Source organism: Schistocerca nitens, chromosome 1, assembly GCF_023898315.1.
Source record: "Schistocerca nitens isolate TAMUIC-IGC-003100 chromosome 1, iqSchNite1.1, whole genome shotgun sequence".
Lineage (NCBI taxonomy): Eukaryota > Metazoa > Arthropoda > Insecta > Orthoptera > Acrididae > Schistocerca > Schistocerca nitens.
This window is the reverse complement of record NC_064614.1, coordinates 569,944,053-569,962,279: the sequence shown is the minus strand read 5'-3', so window position 1 is coordinate 569,962,279 and position 18,227 is coordinate 569,944,053. Positions and strand designations below refer to the sequence as shown.

Here is an 18,227-nt window from a genome sequence, read left to right as displayed (position 1 = left end):
GTATGGATGATGCTTTTCCGAAAGTCAGAGGGTATGTCGCCAGACTCATACATTCTACACACCAACGTGAATAGTCGTTTTGTTGCCACTTCCCCCAATGATTTTAGAAATTCTGATGGAATGTTATCTATCCCTTCTGCCTTATTTGACCGTAAGTCCTCCAAAGCTCTTTTAAATTCCGATTCTAATACTGGGTCCCCTATCTCTTCTAAGTCGACTCCTGTTTCTTCTTCTATCACATCAGACAAATCTTCACCCTCGTAGAGGCTTTCAATGTATTCTTTCCACCTATCTGCTCTCTCCTCTGCACTTAACAGTGGAATTCCCGTTGCACTCTTAATGTTACCACCGTTGCTTTTAATGTCACCAAAGGTTGTTTTGACTTTCCTGTATGCTGAGTCTGTCCTTCCGACAATCATATCTTTTTCGATGTCTTCACATTTTTCCTGCAGCCATTTCGTCTTAGTTTCCCTGCACTTCCTATTTATTTCATTCCTCAGCGACTTGTATTTCTGTATTCCTGATTTTCCCGGAACATGTTTGTACTTCCTCCTTTCATCAATCAACTGAAGTATTTCTTCTGTTACCCATGGTTTCTTCGCAGCTACCTTCTTTGTACCTATGTACACACATCAAAAAAAGTTTTTCATCACTTCGGTACCGAGAGTTCCGGAACCTGTACAGAAAATTGGAATAGAGATAAACATAAACATCATTTCCGCCCTTTTTATTGCTCATCAAAACCACACATTGTATGTTGTACCGCCATACAACAAGACCTTCAGAGGTGGTGGTCCACATTGCTGTACACACCGGTATTTCTAATACCCAGCAGCACATTCTCTTGCATTGATGTATGCCTGTATTCGTCGTGGCATACTATCCACAAGTTCATCAAGGCACTGTTGGTCCAGGTTGTTCCACTCCTCAACGACGATTCGGCGTAGATCCCTCAGAGTGGTTGGTGGGTCACGTCACGTCGTCCATAAACAGCACTTCTCAATCTGTCTCAGGCATGGTCGATAGGGTTCATGTCTGGAGAACATGCTGGCCACTCTAGTCGAGCGATGTCGTTATTCTGAAGGAAGTCATTCACAAGTTGTGCACGATGGGGGAGCCAATTGTCGTCCATGAAGACGAATGCCTCGTCAATGTGCTGTCGATATGGTTGCACTATCAGTCGGAGAATGGGATTCACATATCGTATAGCCATTACGGCGCCTTCCGTGATCACCAGCGGCCTACGTCAGCTCCACATAATGCCAGCCCTAAACAGCAGGGAACCTCCACCTTGCTGCACTCGCTAGACAGTGTGTCTACGTCGTTCAGCCTGACCGGGTAGCCTCCAAACACGTCAAAGACGATTGTCTGGTTGAAGGCATATGCGACACTCATCGGTGAAGAGAATGTGATGCCAATCCTGAGTGGTCCATTCGGCATGTTGTTGGGCCCATCTGTACCTCGTTGCATGGTGTCGTGGTTGCAAAGATGGACCTCGCCATGGACGTCGGGAGTGAAGTTGTGCAACATGCAGCCTGTTGCGCACAGTTTGAGACATGACACGACATCCTGTGGCTACACGAAAAGCATTATTCAACATGGTGGCGTTGCTGGCACGGGTCCTCTGAGCCATAATCCGTAGGTAGCGGTCATCCATTGTAATACCTGCAAATGGGTGGCCTGAGCGAGGCTTGTCATCGACAGTTCCTGTCTCTCTGTGTCTCCTCCATGTCTGAACAACATCACTTTGGTTCACTCCGAGACACCTGCACACTTCCCTTGTTTAAAGCCCTTCCTGGCACAAAGTAACAATGCGGACGCGATCGAACCGCGGTATTGACCGTCTAGGCATGGTTGAACTACAGACAACATGAGCTGTGTACCTCCTTCCTGGTGGAGGGAGTGGAACTAATCGGTTGTCGGATGCCCTCCATCTAATAGGCGCTGTTCAGCATGGTTGTTTACATCTTTGGGCAGGTTTAGTGACATCTCTGAACAGTCAATATCCATACAATATCCACAGTCAACGTCTATCTTCGGGAGTTCTGGGAACTGGGGTGATGCATAACTCTTTTTGATGTGTTTATTTATGTTTCTCAATCTGTACAAAATAGTTTGCCACTGAAATTCGCGTAATTTGGTCGTCTGCAGAAAGTGGCGGTGGATTTCGAAATATATCACGATCTTTTACTAAGTAATTGTTCTGATTTTACTATCTGAGCTCAGACATCAGTGTGATTCAAAATAAAATATAAGAGCCTTAACATCCCTGACTCTGGCAGCAAATATAAACTAAGACCCTTCAACATTTCCATGCGCAATCACAATAAAAGAGCGCCACAATTGTTTAAAATATTCCATAGTGCCTTGTTACCCACAAACTGTTTAAATAAACAGAATTCCACAGAGTGCAGTCAATTATCCGACAGCCGGCCGAAGTGGCCGTGCGGTTAAAGGCGCTGCAGTCTGGAACCGCAAGACCGCTACGGTCGCAGGTTCGAATCCTGCCTCGGGCATGGATGTTTGTGATGTCCTTAGGTTAGTTAGGTTTAACTAGTTCTAAGTTCTAGGGGACTAATGACCTCAGCAGTTGAGTCCCATAGTGCTCAGAGCCATTTGAACCATTTTTTGAATTATCCGACAAATTCTTTAACCAAATAAATAAACTCTATTATGAACATCGCCTTGTATCCCATATTTTGTTTAAATAAACAGTATTCAACGCATTGTGGAAATTGTTTAAACGATGTTCATACACTGCAATCGATTTCCTGCCAAATGGCCAATCAACTGACTCTTCCTCCCACCAATTTCCAGGCGAGGGAGGGCTGGGAGGTTTCCTAGAGGGGGTTTAATTTAATTTATCGATTTAATTAATTACTCAATCAAATTGATATCAAAAGTGTGCTTGTGTCGGTGAGAGGATTCCGGAGGGATGGGGGAGGACGAGGGGGAGGAGGAGGGGTGGGGGAACAATAGGTTAAGGACCTGTCAATCAAATGGAAGGATTATACCCACGAGGTCAATCAAAAGGATAAATTATCCCGAGGTGGTCTTAATCCTCTTAGCAGAACAATAGGTTAAGGACCTGTCAGTCAGAAGAGAACAATAGTTTTGCCCTGAATGCACACTTATCCCTGATGTAGGCGACCTGCACTAACAATTTGTGCTGAACCATACTTTGCCATACTACTCAGAGAATCCGTGACACGCCAATAAAAATATTGTGGCACGCTAATAGTTTTATTCACATATGTGATGAGGTATCTGGTAATAACGTTCGAAATTAGTAGCAATAATAAAGATCCCCACAACCCAGCTCCATGTTTCCGGTGTAATAGTGTACAATGATAAGAACATAACAAGGTGATAAAATATCTGAATGACATGTTCATGTGAAAATTACGAAACGTGCCTCTCTACTTTTTTTGCCCTTATCTAAAAGGTAATTCTATAAAAAAAACTCATTTCCATAACGGAGATCCCTTGGATCGAAACACACGTTGAAGAAACGACCGAATGAGAGAGTAGACCTCTGTTTTGACTGACATGAGATGTAAAATTGTTAATAGTCACATACAGAGAGTTTGTGGGTACTGATAAATTTATCTTCTATATGTTCACATTAGAGGTCTAATGACACATTCACACGTCCGTTCATCGCGTGTCTTAGGCTGGGTACGTGCAACTACAGAAGAGTGATGGAATATTAGACTACAAAGTCTCTTCAGCGACGAGCTTATTAGAGACAGATCATAAACACTCTCTGGGAAAAGATTGAGAAGGAAGTCTGTCCTGTCCTTTCCAAGGGAACCAACCAGGCATTTGCCCTTAGCTGTTTATGGAAACCATGGGAAATCTGTAATTGGATGGCCGAAGCACCGTCGTCAGTCCAGTGTCTAACTAACGCGCCACTTCGCTCCGTAGTTCTGTGGTCGCAAGGTGTGGATACTGGCGGTGGAAGAAACTATAATTGGTGTCTCGCTGGCAACGCAAGGAAGTAAGAAGGCTCTGACGCGATTTAGGCAACCACGGTATACAGAAATTAAGGCGACTAGATGGTAATTTAGACCGTATCCCTCCGAAGATCTACCTTCTAAAGTGTGCAGAGTTTCTTCCGTATGCCCTGCCAGTCACTAAATCGGCAACATCGCAAAGGCAGCTGTCAACAAACATCTGACTGGCATGAAGTGTACTACATATTTTGATATGCATACGATTAGCATTTCAGCGTAATCGCGCAAAACAGGTAGTAGTGACGTCATGTACATTCTTTGCATAAGGAAAGATAATGCAGCGAGTTTCTCGTTCTGAAAGTGCATTTGAACTTTGTGAGAAGGTCATGTTACGCCTCGTGTAAGAAAGAGAAACATCTGCCAGCACAGATTGGACTTCGACAGCGGCAGGGTCGTTGCCTATCGTGGCTTCTGTTAATCAGTCTGCGATATTCCTGCCCTCTTGGTCGGAATTTCATGATTTCCATGGAAATTTGGAACCGATGGGTTCTGGAAAGCTGTGCTCCACTCCACGTGGAATATCTATGCCCCAAGCGACTAGCGCCGGAGAGGACAGGCATCTTGTTCTTTCCACCATGCAGGATCGTAAGGTCACTTTATGCACCGTTATTCAGAAAACAGATTTGTTTGCAGCGAGGTATGGACCCAAATGTGTAGTGCAGTTATGTCCCAATCACCATCGACTGGAGACAATTTTTGAGGCTTCCCTTGACAGGGCAGCAAAAGCAAGCGCTCCGAGAATGGTGCATCAAACGATATGACTGGACACATCAGTGGCACCACATCGCCTTTCCAGATCAGTTCTGGTTCCATGTAGAGCATCGCAATGGACAAATCAACGTGTGATGGCTCCGAAGACAATGAACATTGTCAGGTCGTAGTCATCATCATCATACGGGCCAAGCACCTGGAATGATGGCCTGGGTTTCCTTTGGGTGAATAATATGATTACGTCTGGTTCGCAAAGCTGATTAACTGGACATTACTACTGCAGTTGTAACGTGTTAAGGCTGGTGGCTATGCCCCATCTTCGTGGACTGCGTGAGGTTATCTTTCAGTAAGATAACGCAAGACCAGATCCTGTCCATGCGTCCTGAGCTACATCGATACAGAAAGTGTTTGATTGTTTCTGAGATCTATCACCTAATGGGAACATCTGGTCATGGGTTGGAAAAACTGTGAAGCCGCCATTAGATAGCCACTACGATAGATGAACTCTGGCACATATTTGAAGCCGTGTGGAATGAGGTACCCACGTCTGTCATCCAGCTGCAGCTGGACTCCCTGCCCAGGCGAGCTACAGTTGTTGCTGGTGCCAGAGGCTGCCGTTCTGTGTACTACATTTAATCATGTATTTTCCGCACTATACTGTACACTAAGGTTACAAAAGACATAGGATAGCGATATGCACATATACACAAGGCGGTAGTATCGCGTACAAAAGGCATTAAAGGGCAGTGCATTGGCGGAGCTGTCATTTGTACTCAGGTGATTCTTGTGAAAAGCTTTCCGACGTGATTACGGAGACCTTGAACGCGGAATGGTGGTTGGAGCTAGACGGACGGATCATTTCATTTCGGAAATAGTTGGGGAATCCAATATTGAGAGATCCACAGTGTCGAGAGTGTGCCGAGAATATCAAATTTCAGGCATTATATCTCACAATTGAGTACGAAATGGCCGTCAGATGTAACTTAACAACCGAGAGCAGCGGCGATGGCGTAGAGTTGTCAGTGCTAACAGACAAGCAACATTGCTCGAAATAACCACAAAAGTCAATGTGGGACCTTCGATGAACGTATCTGTTAGGAAAGTGTGGCGAAATCTGGCGTTAAAAGGCTATGGTGGCAGACGACCGTCGCGAGTCCTTTTCCTAACTGCAGGACATCGCCTGCAGCGCCTCTCCTAGTCTCGTGATTATGTCGGTTGGACCCTAAACGACTAGATATCGTGGGCTGGTACGGCAAGAAAGGAAGAATGAACTGATTGTTGGTGTTAATAACGATCATCCTCCTTTACCTCCTCTGCATTTCTGCAGATGACGTCACTGAGCACATTTGTTCTGTGCATGCAGTACACGTGAGGCGCGTAGTTGTTTCCACTGCACTGTGTGGAATACGAAAGTTCTGTTATAGTTCACTAAACAGCTGTCTTCAAGTTGATGTGCCCAGCGTAGAAAACAGCACGCAGGTCGTAGGTTCTGTATCTCGAGGCTGAAACTGACTTTTAGCGAGGTTCTGTTCTGAAATAATGTATCACTTCTTTGGGATGCCACTCGCGTATTTGAATATAGCCACACGAGAAGACTACATGATCTTAACACAACACCTTCTGATACTGCAAAGTACATGATCAAACACAATGTTTACGAAAATGTATCTTTACACTATTTGAGGCACGTGTCTGAGCCCCATGGCTACCGGAGTGAATTTTTTAATACTGAATACTGGCAAACACGTCCTGCCACAGACAACATGTCTGTTCTTCTCGACTGGCTAATCCAGAGTGACGAACAGGAACTTAAATAAAAAGTGGGAACACATCCTACGACAGACAACATGTCTGTTCTTCTCTGCTGCCTAATTCAGAGTGACGAACAGGAACTTAATTAAAAATTGGAAACACATCCTACGATGGACAAAGTGTCTGTTCTTCTGGACTGCCTAATCCAGAGTGACGAACAGGAACTTAAACAAAAATTGGAAGCACATCCTACGACAGACAACATATCGGCTCTTCTCGACTGCCTAATCCAGAGTGACGAACAGCCCGAAACACTTGGCGCGCCATACCAGAAAAGGCGTGACCCGAACGCTTCGGAAGTGCTTCGTCTGCAATTTCGTCAGTCTTTTTTTTATTTAAATTGTTTTTAATAATTCTAAAATGACTGATTAGTAGTCAACTGCTGAGAGATATTTATATTAAAAAGGGAAGTCATTTCAATGAGTAGATTAACTGATAACAATAACTATACTTTAACGTTTTGGCGCCCTTGCTCCGAACACAGCCGCCAATCGCAGAGCAGTAGCATTATGCAGGCGGTCTTTCTCACGGGAATGGTACCGAATCTAACATCTGTCACAGGTATCTCACACTACATTTCGTCATCTATATACGTCTTGCATCTCCACTGCTCTGGGAACAGCTCCTTGGAGCCCAGTATGATGGCTGATTAAGCCAGAAATATTACACTGGTCAGATGAGTTCCGATTTCAGTTGTTCAGAGGTGATTTTAGAGTTTGTATGTGGTACAGACCCCACTAAGCTATGGACCAGGTTGTCAACAAGGCACTTTGCAAGCTGGTGGTGACTCCATAGCGGTGTGGGCCGTGTTTACATGGAATGAACTGGGTCCTCTGGTCCAACTGGATCAATCATTTACTGGAAATGGCTATGTTCAGCTACTTGAAGACTACTTACAGACATTCATGGACTTCATGTTCCCAAACAACGATGGAATTTTTATGGGTGACAATGCGCCATATCATCGGGCCACAATTGTTTGCAACTGGTTTGAAGAACTCTCTGTACAGTGCGAGCGAATGATTTGGCCAGCGACAATACCAGATATGAATTCCATCTAATATTTATGGGACATAGTCGAGAGGTAAGTTCGTCCACAATATCCTGCACGGGCAATACTTTCGCAACTATGGACGGCTATAGAGGTAGCATAGCTCGATATTTCTGCAGGGGACTTCCAACGACTTATTGAGCCCGTACCACATCGACCTACCGCGCTTCACTGGGCAAAAGGAAGGCCGAAACGATACTGGGAGGTATCCCATGACTTTTATCACCTCAGTGTATACATACAGTAATTACAATTTCGTTATTTCGTATCCTTCTTGGTGTAGTAATTTTTAGCGACCAGCAGCTTGCGTGTTGTTCGACTGGCATCCCAGGGAGAAAATATATGGTGGAGAGAGGTGTAACCACACCATAAGGGATATATGTCCTGTGACTAGGGCCTCCCGTCGGGTATACCGTTCGCCTGGTGCAAGTCTTTCGATTTGACGCCACTTCGGCGACTTGTGCGTCGGTGAGGATGAAATGATGATGATTAGGACAACACAACACCCAGTACCTGAGCGGAAAAAATCTCCGACTCAGCCGGGAATCGAACCCGGGCCCTTGGGATTGACATTCTGTCGCGCTGAACACTCAGCTACCGGGGGCGGACACCGTAAGGGATGATCCTGTGTAAGGAATCATACTACCTGACAGATTCAGTCTAGAATGTTTGTGAAACAAATGTGTGCTGCACTGAGGAAAGGATGAGGACCGTGTTCTTCGGAGAGAGAAATGAGTAGGGGTTACAACCCACGCCAGGCGCTATCCGACTCCGAGCGACGGCTTCTCTGGCCGCTGGCGGAACATCCTCCGGACGCGGGCGAGGCTCGCGGGGCCCCTGCCGGCCACCTTGCGCAGCACGTGACGCTGACGGCGGCGGCGGCGCGCGCGACCGGCGGCAGCCCGCAGTGGGAAGCTGACCGTCCGCGCGGTGGCAGTGCCTGCACAGTCCAGCTCCCTCACACGACGACCGGCGTCCGCCGCCGCCGCTGCTGCCGCGTCCCGGGTGTATAACGCTGGCACCAGGTACCGTCCCAACTCCGCTTATCTGGTTCTTTTAATCTACAATCTTGCGTCGGCACTGATGTCATTAGATAAACATAAGCACGGATGAAGGGGCCTGACATGGCCAATCTGACAGGACCCTTTCGGCATTCGTTTGGAATGACCCTTGGATACCACAGAAAGCCTAAACCGTTGATTACGGGCCGGCCGCGGTGTCCGAGCGGTTCTAGGCGCTTCGGTTCTGAACCGCGCGACTGCTACGGTCGCCGGTTTGAATCCTGCCTCGGGCATGGATGTGTGTGATGTCCTTAGTTTAGTTAGGTTTAAGTAGTTCTAAGTTCGAGGCGACTGATGACCTCAGATGTTAAGTCCCATAGAACTCAGAGCCATTTGAACCATTTTTTTTTTTTATTATGGTTTGAGACCCTCCCCTCATGGCAGCAAACTCTGTGCTATTGACAAAAGCGTTGTGTCACCTAAGCCCAAATAATGTCGTTCCTACGCCGTGATCGTGTCTTCCATTGCGGTACTGGCTATTCAGCTTGTTAGAAGATCTTCAACAATGAGGAATACACTCTTCGTAACAATAGGCAAGGTGGTGTCATCTGATCCGAGCCTTTTTTATCTCATTGGTCACAGAAAGGACGTTTCTTACTCGTATTTCTCATAACATTATGACCTACAGAACCCACATCCTTTCTGTTGGTCGTATATAGAATTTCAGACAAAAGATCCATACGAATCAAGACTGAGAGCCGAACAGGATTCGAAGTAAGGCCATTGCATGAGTAATGTTTCATTCTGCAAGCGTGGCCAACACAATCTACGTTACATCTTTTCTATCGGAAACGTTAGTTCAAAAAAAATTAATAAACAATGCTCGGTTTGTTCGGCAGTACTAAGAACCTTGATCATCTCAGGAATTGGAAAGTATTTCCACATTTGTGCACATTCGTAGTTGGTAAATGTCGGATCTTAATAGATTTTAATATTCCTCTTAAATAGCATCTAGAGAAGCGCTGATCTCAACACGCTCACTCGTCAAACGCATCGTCACTAACGTAGGATGTCACCACGCCAGGACACAGTGAGTGGAGGTTTACAATTTATCTAAGACATCGATGAGAACGAACTGTACGGAAACATCCTTTCTTGCTATCAAATCCTACTAGAGATGAAAAACGATTTTAATGATTTGAACCGACTGTCATCCAGACAAGTGCTACCACAATACCAACACTTGTTATGGAATAAAATACACTACTGACAGGTTTCACTTTCAGAGGAAATTGTGTGGCGTTTGGAAATTCCGGAGAAAGTTACTACTGGTTGAAGCTCTGACGAACTAAAAGAATGCTGCTTAGGAATGCAGCTTAGGCTGTACACAAATGTCCTGTCGATGTCGAAGACGCTAGAAACCAGTGTCAGCATGTTTCACAGAAACCACAAAAAACTTAATCAGAATTCTCAGGTAGTCTACCCAACGTCCGAAAATAGCGCAATGTTTTAAGCAAGCAGCGGCCTCGCTATGTGTCAAGCTTCTGGAGGCGGCGGCAACTCTGCTTGAGAAATGACAGGCCCACATTATTAAGTGTTAAAGAAGGAAAAACGGTTTACATTGACTACGGCATGCTAACACTTCAAATGATCAAACTCTGATTACTGAGAAACGGTGAAATAATATATTTATTTGAAGCTTACATTAAATCAGTGACTTTTGTGTCAGTTTTAGAAGTGATTTAACAATACGAGAGGTCTGAATAGACAGTTTAGAATATCTTAAATTCCGAAAGAGATCACTTTTCCAATTGTGTCTAGACAGCGAATTAGCATGCACATTTTTACCTACCCCACCACACATGGTGCGGTATTATTTTGTGCGTAGCCTGACAGTGAACCGATTGCTGCATCATATTTATTTCTCACGCAGTTTGAATACTGTTTGTAGAGCAATAGAGCTGCTGTCCACTTCAATTGAGGAGATCGAACTTCGCTCGAGCCCTGTAAGGAAATTTCTAATTTTATTGGTTATCAGTCGTTGCAGCGAGGTGTCATGAGCTCGAACCATAGAATAGGAATGTCAGTCCAATTGTCTTGGTTACCAGGGAATTACCTTCCGATTCGTTTGGACCCATAGATTCCAAAATAAATCACGTTTTTTTAATATTTAATCTGATTCATTAGATCTCCATTAATAGGTCATCCTGCTTTACCTGACTTGGAAGATAATGTATGAGGTCTTTACGTGTAAACCTCCAAAGAAGCGTATTTCCATCGACGTGCCTGACGCCTATGTTGTACTCGAGACACCGACGATCTTTTTATTCACAAAACTTCTTCGAATTTTGATTCGACCTTAGGATCTATCAAAGAAAACGCTCTGACAGTACGAAAGATTACCTTATTTCACACTATATGCCACAAGTGCACTGTCAAAGATAGTCTTTTTTTTTCTTGGAATAAGATTCTCGGGATTAATGGAAAGACTGCTCTATAATAAGCGTCTATAATAATTCCAGAAGACCTACACTGCTCTCTTCGACATTTCATCATACCTCTGTTTGCTGACTAATATACGATGTATACTATTGCTAGTAATCTGAAGCACAATAGGATCTGATATTCTTACCAGATGTTGTAAAGTATACGGCGAAGCTATCTAGCTTTTGGAAATGCGGGATATCACGAACAGTGGGGTTTTAACGACTGCGGATGCCTTAAACCGGTACCATTTTCGGTAGGATTTGGCAACATAAAATGTGTTAGAATATCCGCTTCCGTAGCTGAGTAGTCAGCGAGCGCGGCTGATCCACATGGAGGGGAAAGGAGGGGGGGGGGGGGGGGGAACAGGTTCATCCCCGGTACTGCCAGCGATTTTTCCTTGGTGGAAGGACTGGTACGGGATACGTTCAGCCTCGTGAGGACGACTGATGAGCTAATCGGACGCTTAGTAGCGGTTCCAAGGTCAAGAAACCCGACAACGACCAGGAGAACTGTGTGGTGACCACATTTCCCTCCATACCGCATCCTATGCCGCAACTGGCGAAGGACGACATGATGGTCGGTCGGACCCAAACTTTACCTTCTTACCTAACGAGTTACAACACGAAGAAACACCTCAAAGAAAACGCTATATTTACACATAGCATGGATTCGGAGAAGATCGTCCTTGTGAAACACAACTGGCTCTTTATTTATACTAGGTAATGGGTTCTCTCGACAGGTGATATCAAGTTATTCCGTATTTCCAGATTCCCAGAAGGCTTTTGAACTGTTTATCACAAGTGCCTTCTAATCGTATACGTACCTGCAAAGTATCGTCTCAATTGTACAGCTGGATTCATGACTTCCTGTCAGAAAAGTCACTCACAGTTCGTAGTAATTGACACGAGTGAAACACAGGTGATATTTAGGGTACCCCAAGGAGTTGTTATAGGCTTTCTGGTGTTCTTAATCTATATAAATGATTTAGGAGACTATCTGAACAGGGCGTTTAAATTGTTTGCAGATGACTCTGTCGTTTATAGTTTAGTAAACTCATTAGAAGATCAATACGGATTACAAAATGATACAGACAAGTTGTTTCCACGATGCTAAAAGTGGCAATTGACCATGAACAGTGGTCTAGCGGTTCTGGCGCTGCCGTCCGGAACCGCGGGACTGCTACGGTCGCAGGTTCGAATCCTGCCTCGGGCATGGGTGTGTGTGATGTCCTTAGGTTAGTTAGGTTTAAGTAGTTCTAGGTTCTAGGGGACTTATGACCTAAGATGTTGAGTCCCATAGTGCTCAGAGCCATTTGAACCATTTTTTTGACCATGAACAATAAATAAATCTGAGGTCTTCCAGATGAGTACTAAAAATATCTATCAAATTTCGGTTACAAGGCAAATCACACAATTTTACAGGTTGTATATTAAGCTAAACGCCGAGGGATTACAATTACGAACAACTTAAGCTGGAAGCACCACACGGAAATTGTTGTGGGAAAGGTGAACCTAACATTGAGTTTGATGGGCAGGACACTTAGGAGACCCAACAGACCTACCAAAGAGACTGCCTACGCTACGCGGGTCTGTCCTCTTGTGGAGCATTGCTCCTGTATTGGGTCCGTACCAGATAGCGTTGACGAGGAACTTCGGAAAATTTTTAAAAAGGGTAACATGTTTTGTATTATCCTAAATAAGGGGGAGAATGTCGCGGGTATGATATACGAAATGGGGTGGCAATGGTTAAAACAAAAGCGTTTTCGATTTCGGCGATATCTTTCCACCAAGTTTCAATCATTTTCTTTCTCCTCCGGATGTGAAAATATTTTGATTTCTTTCTACATAGAGATAAACGACCATTGTGATAAAATAACAAAAATCAGAGCTCGCACGTGAAGATTTATGTGTTCATTTTTACCATGCAATCTTTGACAGTGGAATGATCGAGAAATACTCTGAAAGCGGTTTTGTGAAATCTCTGCAAAGCACTTAAGTGTGAACTTATTTACACAGTAGTCATGCAGATGTACATGCGGATGAAATGGCCTGAACAAGCAATCACTTGCGTGACCTTGACAGATGAAACAGCCATTACCACTAATCTGGTGTGAAGTGTTTTGCTGCCCATGCAACTGTATAAATACATCAGTTATTGATACCAAACTTTTTAAACCGTAGTTCATAAAATTATTAAAGCTATAAAGCGAAATCGCCCTGGCATTTATAAAAGAAATGCTTGAGCTACACTCGGTTCGCCGTAGAATTAAGAGAATTATAATAACTGTGCTCATGTAACTCACAAACAGTGGAGACTACATTTTCGTTCTTTCTTCCACATTGCTTGCAAGTAAGAACCTAACCAGTAAATTCATTACTTGCACATAACTAATCGTGGAGGACAAACAATACTTACTCATCATATGCAGACATGTAGCCACAAATGATGAAAATGTTTGTTGCCTCGTGAGAAATTAAATCTATAATTTACTAAAAATTATGATGACGGGTACCCGTATTTAGAACAAACTGTGAAAACTGTTTGTGGCTCTTCATAATTATTACATCACAGAGGTAAGACGATCTGCTGCAGCAATGTTGTTGTTGTGGTTTTCAGTCTGAAGTCTGGTTTAACGCAGCTCTCCATGCTGCTCTATCGTGTACAAGCCTCTTCATCTCCGAATAACTACTACAACTTACACACTTCTGAATTTGCTTATTGTATTCATCTATTGGTCTCCCTCTACGCCCCCCCCCCCCCCCCCCAACACACGCACACACACTTCCCTCCAGTACTAAATTCGCGATGCCTTGATATCTTCTAATCCGGCTATGTCACAAATTTCCAAATTGTGGAAACTGTTTGTGGTGGTTCATAATAATAGCATCTCAGAGGTAAGACGATCTGCCGTAGCCATGGGACGTTATATTGTATTTGCAGCGTCACTGGTTGTTAATACTGATTTGTTTTCCGTCATTTGCCTAAACATTTATTTGCGTGTTCCTCGGACAAGTCCACAGACAATTTTCGCTTACTCCTGTGCAGTCCTAGTAAATACACTGTTTCCAACAGCGTACCGGCCGACGAATTATTTATAACAGAAGCGCAGCTACTGAACATGAAGAAATTAACACGTTCGAGTTGCAGTGCAAGACAAAGAGCCGTTCTGCCTCGGATAGTGGAACCGGTTTTGTAGTTAGTGTCACCGCGCTGCTACGGGAAAGGCTTCAGCAGCTGGCAGCAGGTACGGACTCAACGTACACCTTGACGCGAGCCTCCTCCGATATGTCATCTCCTATCAAACGCTATTCTACTTTCTCCCATGAGTGATTGCAACTGCAACACGAAAGATCTTGATATGTTGCCGTTACTTTTGTGTTTTACACTCTGTTAGTAGCGAGGTCTTCAGGTAGAAATACTTACCTCGTCAACAGAGAAGAAATGAAGGACAAATCCTGAATGTGCATTCACTTTTTGTGCAACAGTTAACCAGTGAACCGAGAATTACCCAAGTTGTCTTCACGACTATTCCTCATGTATAGTTCCATGCACAGCAGCTAAAAATGGTTGGAAACTGAACTGTACAGAAGTCTCCGTCCTCCTTAGCGAGTGGCCATCTTTATTTGTCAGGTAATATAATTCGTATGCCCAGCAAATGTCATCCTGGACAAATTTTATGGTCTGACCTGAAAGTATGAAACGCAACAGTGGCGCACCAAGGAAATGTTTTAAAGCCATCATCAGACTTCATCTAAAGTATGGCTGTCAGCAACTCGCAAATTATTTCGAGGATGCCGTCAGTGATTGATTATCACAGTTACTTTAGCACATGTAAGCGACATATAAATTTTTTGCTTTTTTGATTCAAAACCCAATTTTTGGATGCAAAAAATTATAGGTTGCTCTTGCATTGTTGGATTTTTACTGTGTAATAAAGTCAATGCCACAAAATAATCTGAAACAGCCTAACAAAAGAATGTATTCACCATCTGCTGAATACGGATTTCGTGTGAGTGGTAACAACCAATGAAGCACGTCCTTGAATTGTTCAAACCTCCATACACCTTTCTATTCAGACATGTACAACCAGCTGGCAAGCAAGCCAGTTTTACAGCGGCTTTTCGAAGCGGTTCTAGTGTAACCACGTGCTTGGTGACCTTCAACGTCAGAGAGCGCCATTTTGGAGACGGCGACAGTGCAGTCGTGTGCGGGCCTTTGATTGGTCTGTACTATGTATTCTCCATCGAGATCTGCTTCTAAACAAGATGATCGTACGATTAACACAGAAACAGTTTCTTTACTGTGTTATTGTAAATTATCACATAACTATGCCTAACTGGAATAAACGGTGAATTAACTAATTCAACAGTGAAAACTAAGCCAACAATATGTGTGTGTTCCATACTGGAAGTGAAGTGTACTGAGTTCACAACTTAGGTAATAGCGAATAATGTATTTCTTTCTGTATTTAAGCATTCACTAGTGTAATTTATAATTGTAAGTATTCGCCAGCTGACTTTTGTTAAAGGATAAGAGGTCTCTTTATTCTGTTTGAAGCATATGTTATTTGCAAAATGCGAGGAAACACGAGCTGTTGATAAACAGGAATTGCTTCAACAAAAACTAACTGTACTGAAAGAACGAAAAGGCTCACTTTGTTTTTAGTAAATTGCAGTAGTATGTAAGAAAACACCTTCTGCATTCTGCACATTAATTTTTATTTTATTTATCCACTAGATGCATTTCGCCTTTGTATCAATGCATCTTCAATTGGTGTCCTGGAATATTACTGATTCTTTCATTGTCACAAATTGGATATAAATTTAAAAATATACAGGACACCCACTGACGACACCTTGTTAAAAAGATGGAACCTGTCTGGGTTTATAAATAAAGCAAAAAAATTAACAAGTAACATGCAGAAGTCGATTTTCTGTAAACAACTGCAATTTATTTACAGCTAGTGCAGAAATTGACCACCACAAGAAACTTGTTTCTTTTTAGTGTTTCTTTATGAAAGGGAATGTTGCTTTGAAATGCAGACTAATTCACAATTTTAAATATTCTTGAGTATGAAAATGAGCTGTGAAGCTCTATAACATTAACTGTTGAAGAAATGCTGTTGCAATTTCTGCAGTAAATATTTCCTATGAACATGAAAGTTACTAAGTAATGTTATCATATCATAAAATATTAATAAATGCATGATATTCTGCAGTGTTGTTTAGAGTTTAAAATTTACAACTAAAGTAGACTGCTTCAGCAAATAAGATTACTTTAGAAGATTTATATCTTTTTATATTCAAACATCCTACAGTTTACCTAAAATCTGTAAAGAACTCTTTTAAATTTTATTAATATATCATTGGTCCTTTTGTTTGCTCATGATACAATTTTAACAACTGTCATTGTCATTAAGTTGTGAAGAAAATTAATAATACTGTTTCATTGACTGGCATTATGGTAATATGGTATGTTTAGATATTCCTTGAACTATAGCAGTGAGACATTCAGGCACTAGTATTTGGAGTATTCAGAGGGAAGCAGTGTATTGCACACTAATCGCCTTTCTAGAACACAGAGCCAGCTGGTCATTGAAAGAACATATATTTCACAAATACAAACAGCATTCTTTCACAAAGGGGTAGCATCTCATTTTATTGTCATCTCTTGAATTTATCTGTAACAACTATCATTTCTGAAACTGTATAATTGTTATACATATTTCTGCTGTCATTAGATTAATGTAATTGAGTTACTGCAACTACCAGTAGAAATACTATGAATTAGTGAATATTCACAGTACAGTTTCCTTGACAACACTACCATTTTTGGAGGAAGGGAGTTCATTTTTAGTTCAAAAACTAATGGTTATATATTACTTATAGAATATTAATCTTTATTCAACTAGCTCAACATGATTATTATCTTAGTCTTTGGTTACTTTTATATTATTAGGCATATTAATTAACAATACTCTATCCTACTCTTAATGCAACTTAACATTCGTTATTATTTGGATTTTTTCCATTCTAGACAGATTACTACATCACTCAGCCATGAATTTCTTACTTTATCTTTTTCCCATTTAAAGAAGCTCTGAATATTATAGTTAATATTTAAAACATTAGATATATCGCAGTTAATATCATTTTACACTCAATTCAATTATTTTTTGGTAATAACTTTTTGTATTGATGACACCTAAGTAAAGCAATATAAAAAAGTTAATAGCATTATATTTATCTGATGTTTCGAACTTATTTGTTCCACTCTTATGCAGTAGGGTACATTGTGATGGGCGAAGACATTGTTTAAGCTAATTAGTCAGCACTTTTGCTGCTTAATATATTTTTTTACATCTCTAAAGTGCTGATATGTTGCATTAGTTATGGAAGAATAACTACAAACAATTTTAAATCATTTGTGTACAGTATACTTCTGTTCAGGTTTTCGAGCTAGTTTTATGATACTTTTTTGTAAGTACCCATAAATAGTAAAAATTTTTTACACTGTGTTACTATTACTTTTAATTGAAATATAAATATTTAAATAATATTAAACAACAGTGTGTTGGAGCAATGCATGACTTTTCAGTCCTCATCGAATATAAACAAGATAATAGTTTAATATTGTTCAGACTGATACAATACTTGCAGATATTATCCAGCAAACATGAAAGCCATAAGATATTAGGGTAATATAGACATATGGTGGATTTTTTGTTGTATGAACTGCATCTGTTTGCTCCAAATCTCTTCCTCCAAAAAACATAGCAACATTGGTCATTTGTGCTATCCAATGCAAAGGCCAAGAAGCCCTTCAAGAAGTCTTCAGAGCTGCTGGTACCCTCAGAACGATTCAACACTAATGACATGGTTAGTCTGTCTTGCAATTTAGGTAACGTCCTTGCACTAGATGTGGAACTTGAGGTTGTTCATGTATATGAAGCTATGCCTGAAGAGATACAAAGACTAGCAAGGCATCAAATCGTGAATGTCAGATTTCTGCGCCGATACCGTTACTCATTCATCTCTGTAGGACCTTTATCTCGTCTAAAAGATGAATGGTAAACAGACAGTGTCCATGTCTGTTTGTGTGATAGAGGCTGGTTGCCACAGCTCAGCTCATCATTGCAGAGGACGCATC

The 18,227-nt window shown here is 42.2% G+C and overlaps 1 protein-coding gene across 1 annotated transcript in view; it reads left to right on the top strand.

Moving 5' to 3' along the window:
• Nucleotides 1-8,506: 8,506 nt before the first annotated feature.
• The window catches only part of LOC126254906 (protein unc-13 homolog 4B-like), a 142,262-nt gene continuing 132,541 nt past the window's right edge, over nt 8,507-18,227 (top strand). Inside the window, exon 1 of the mRNA XM_049955348.1 lies at nt 8,507-8,615. The gene's annotated coding sequence lies outside the window, so the exon portion shown is untranslated. The remainder of the gene's footprint in view (nt 8,616-18,227) is intronic.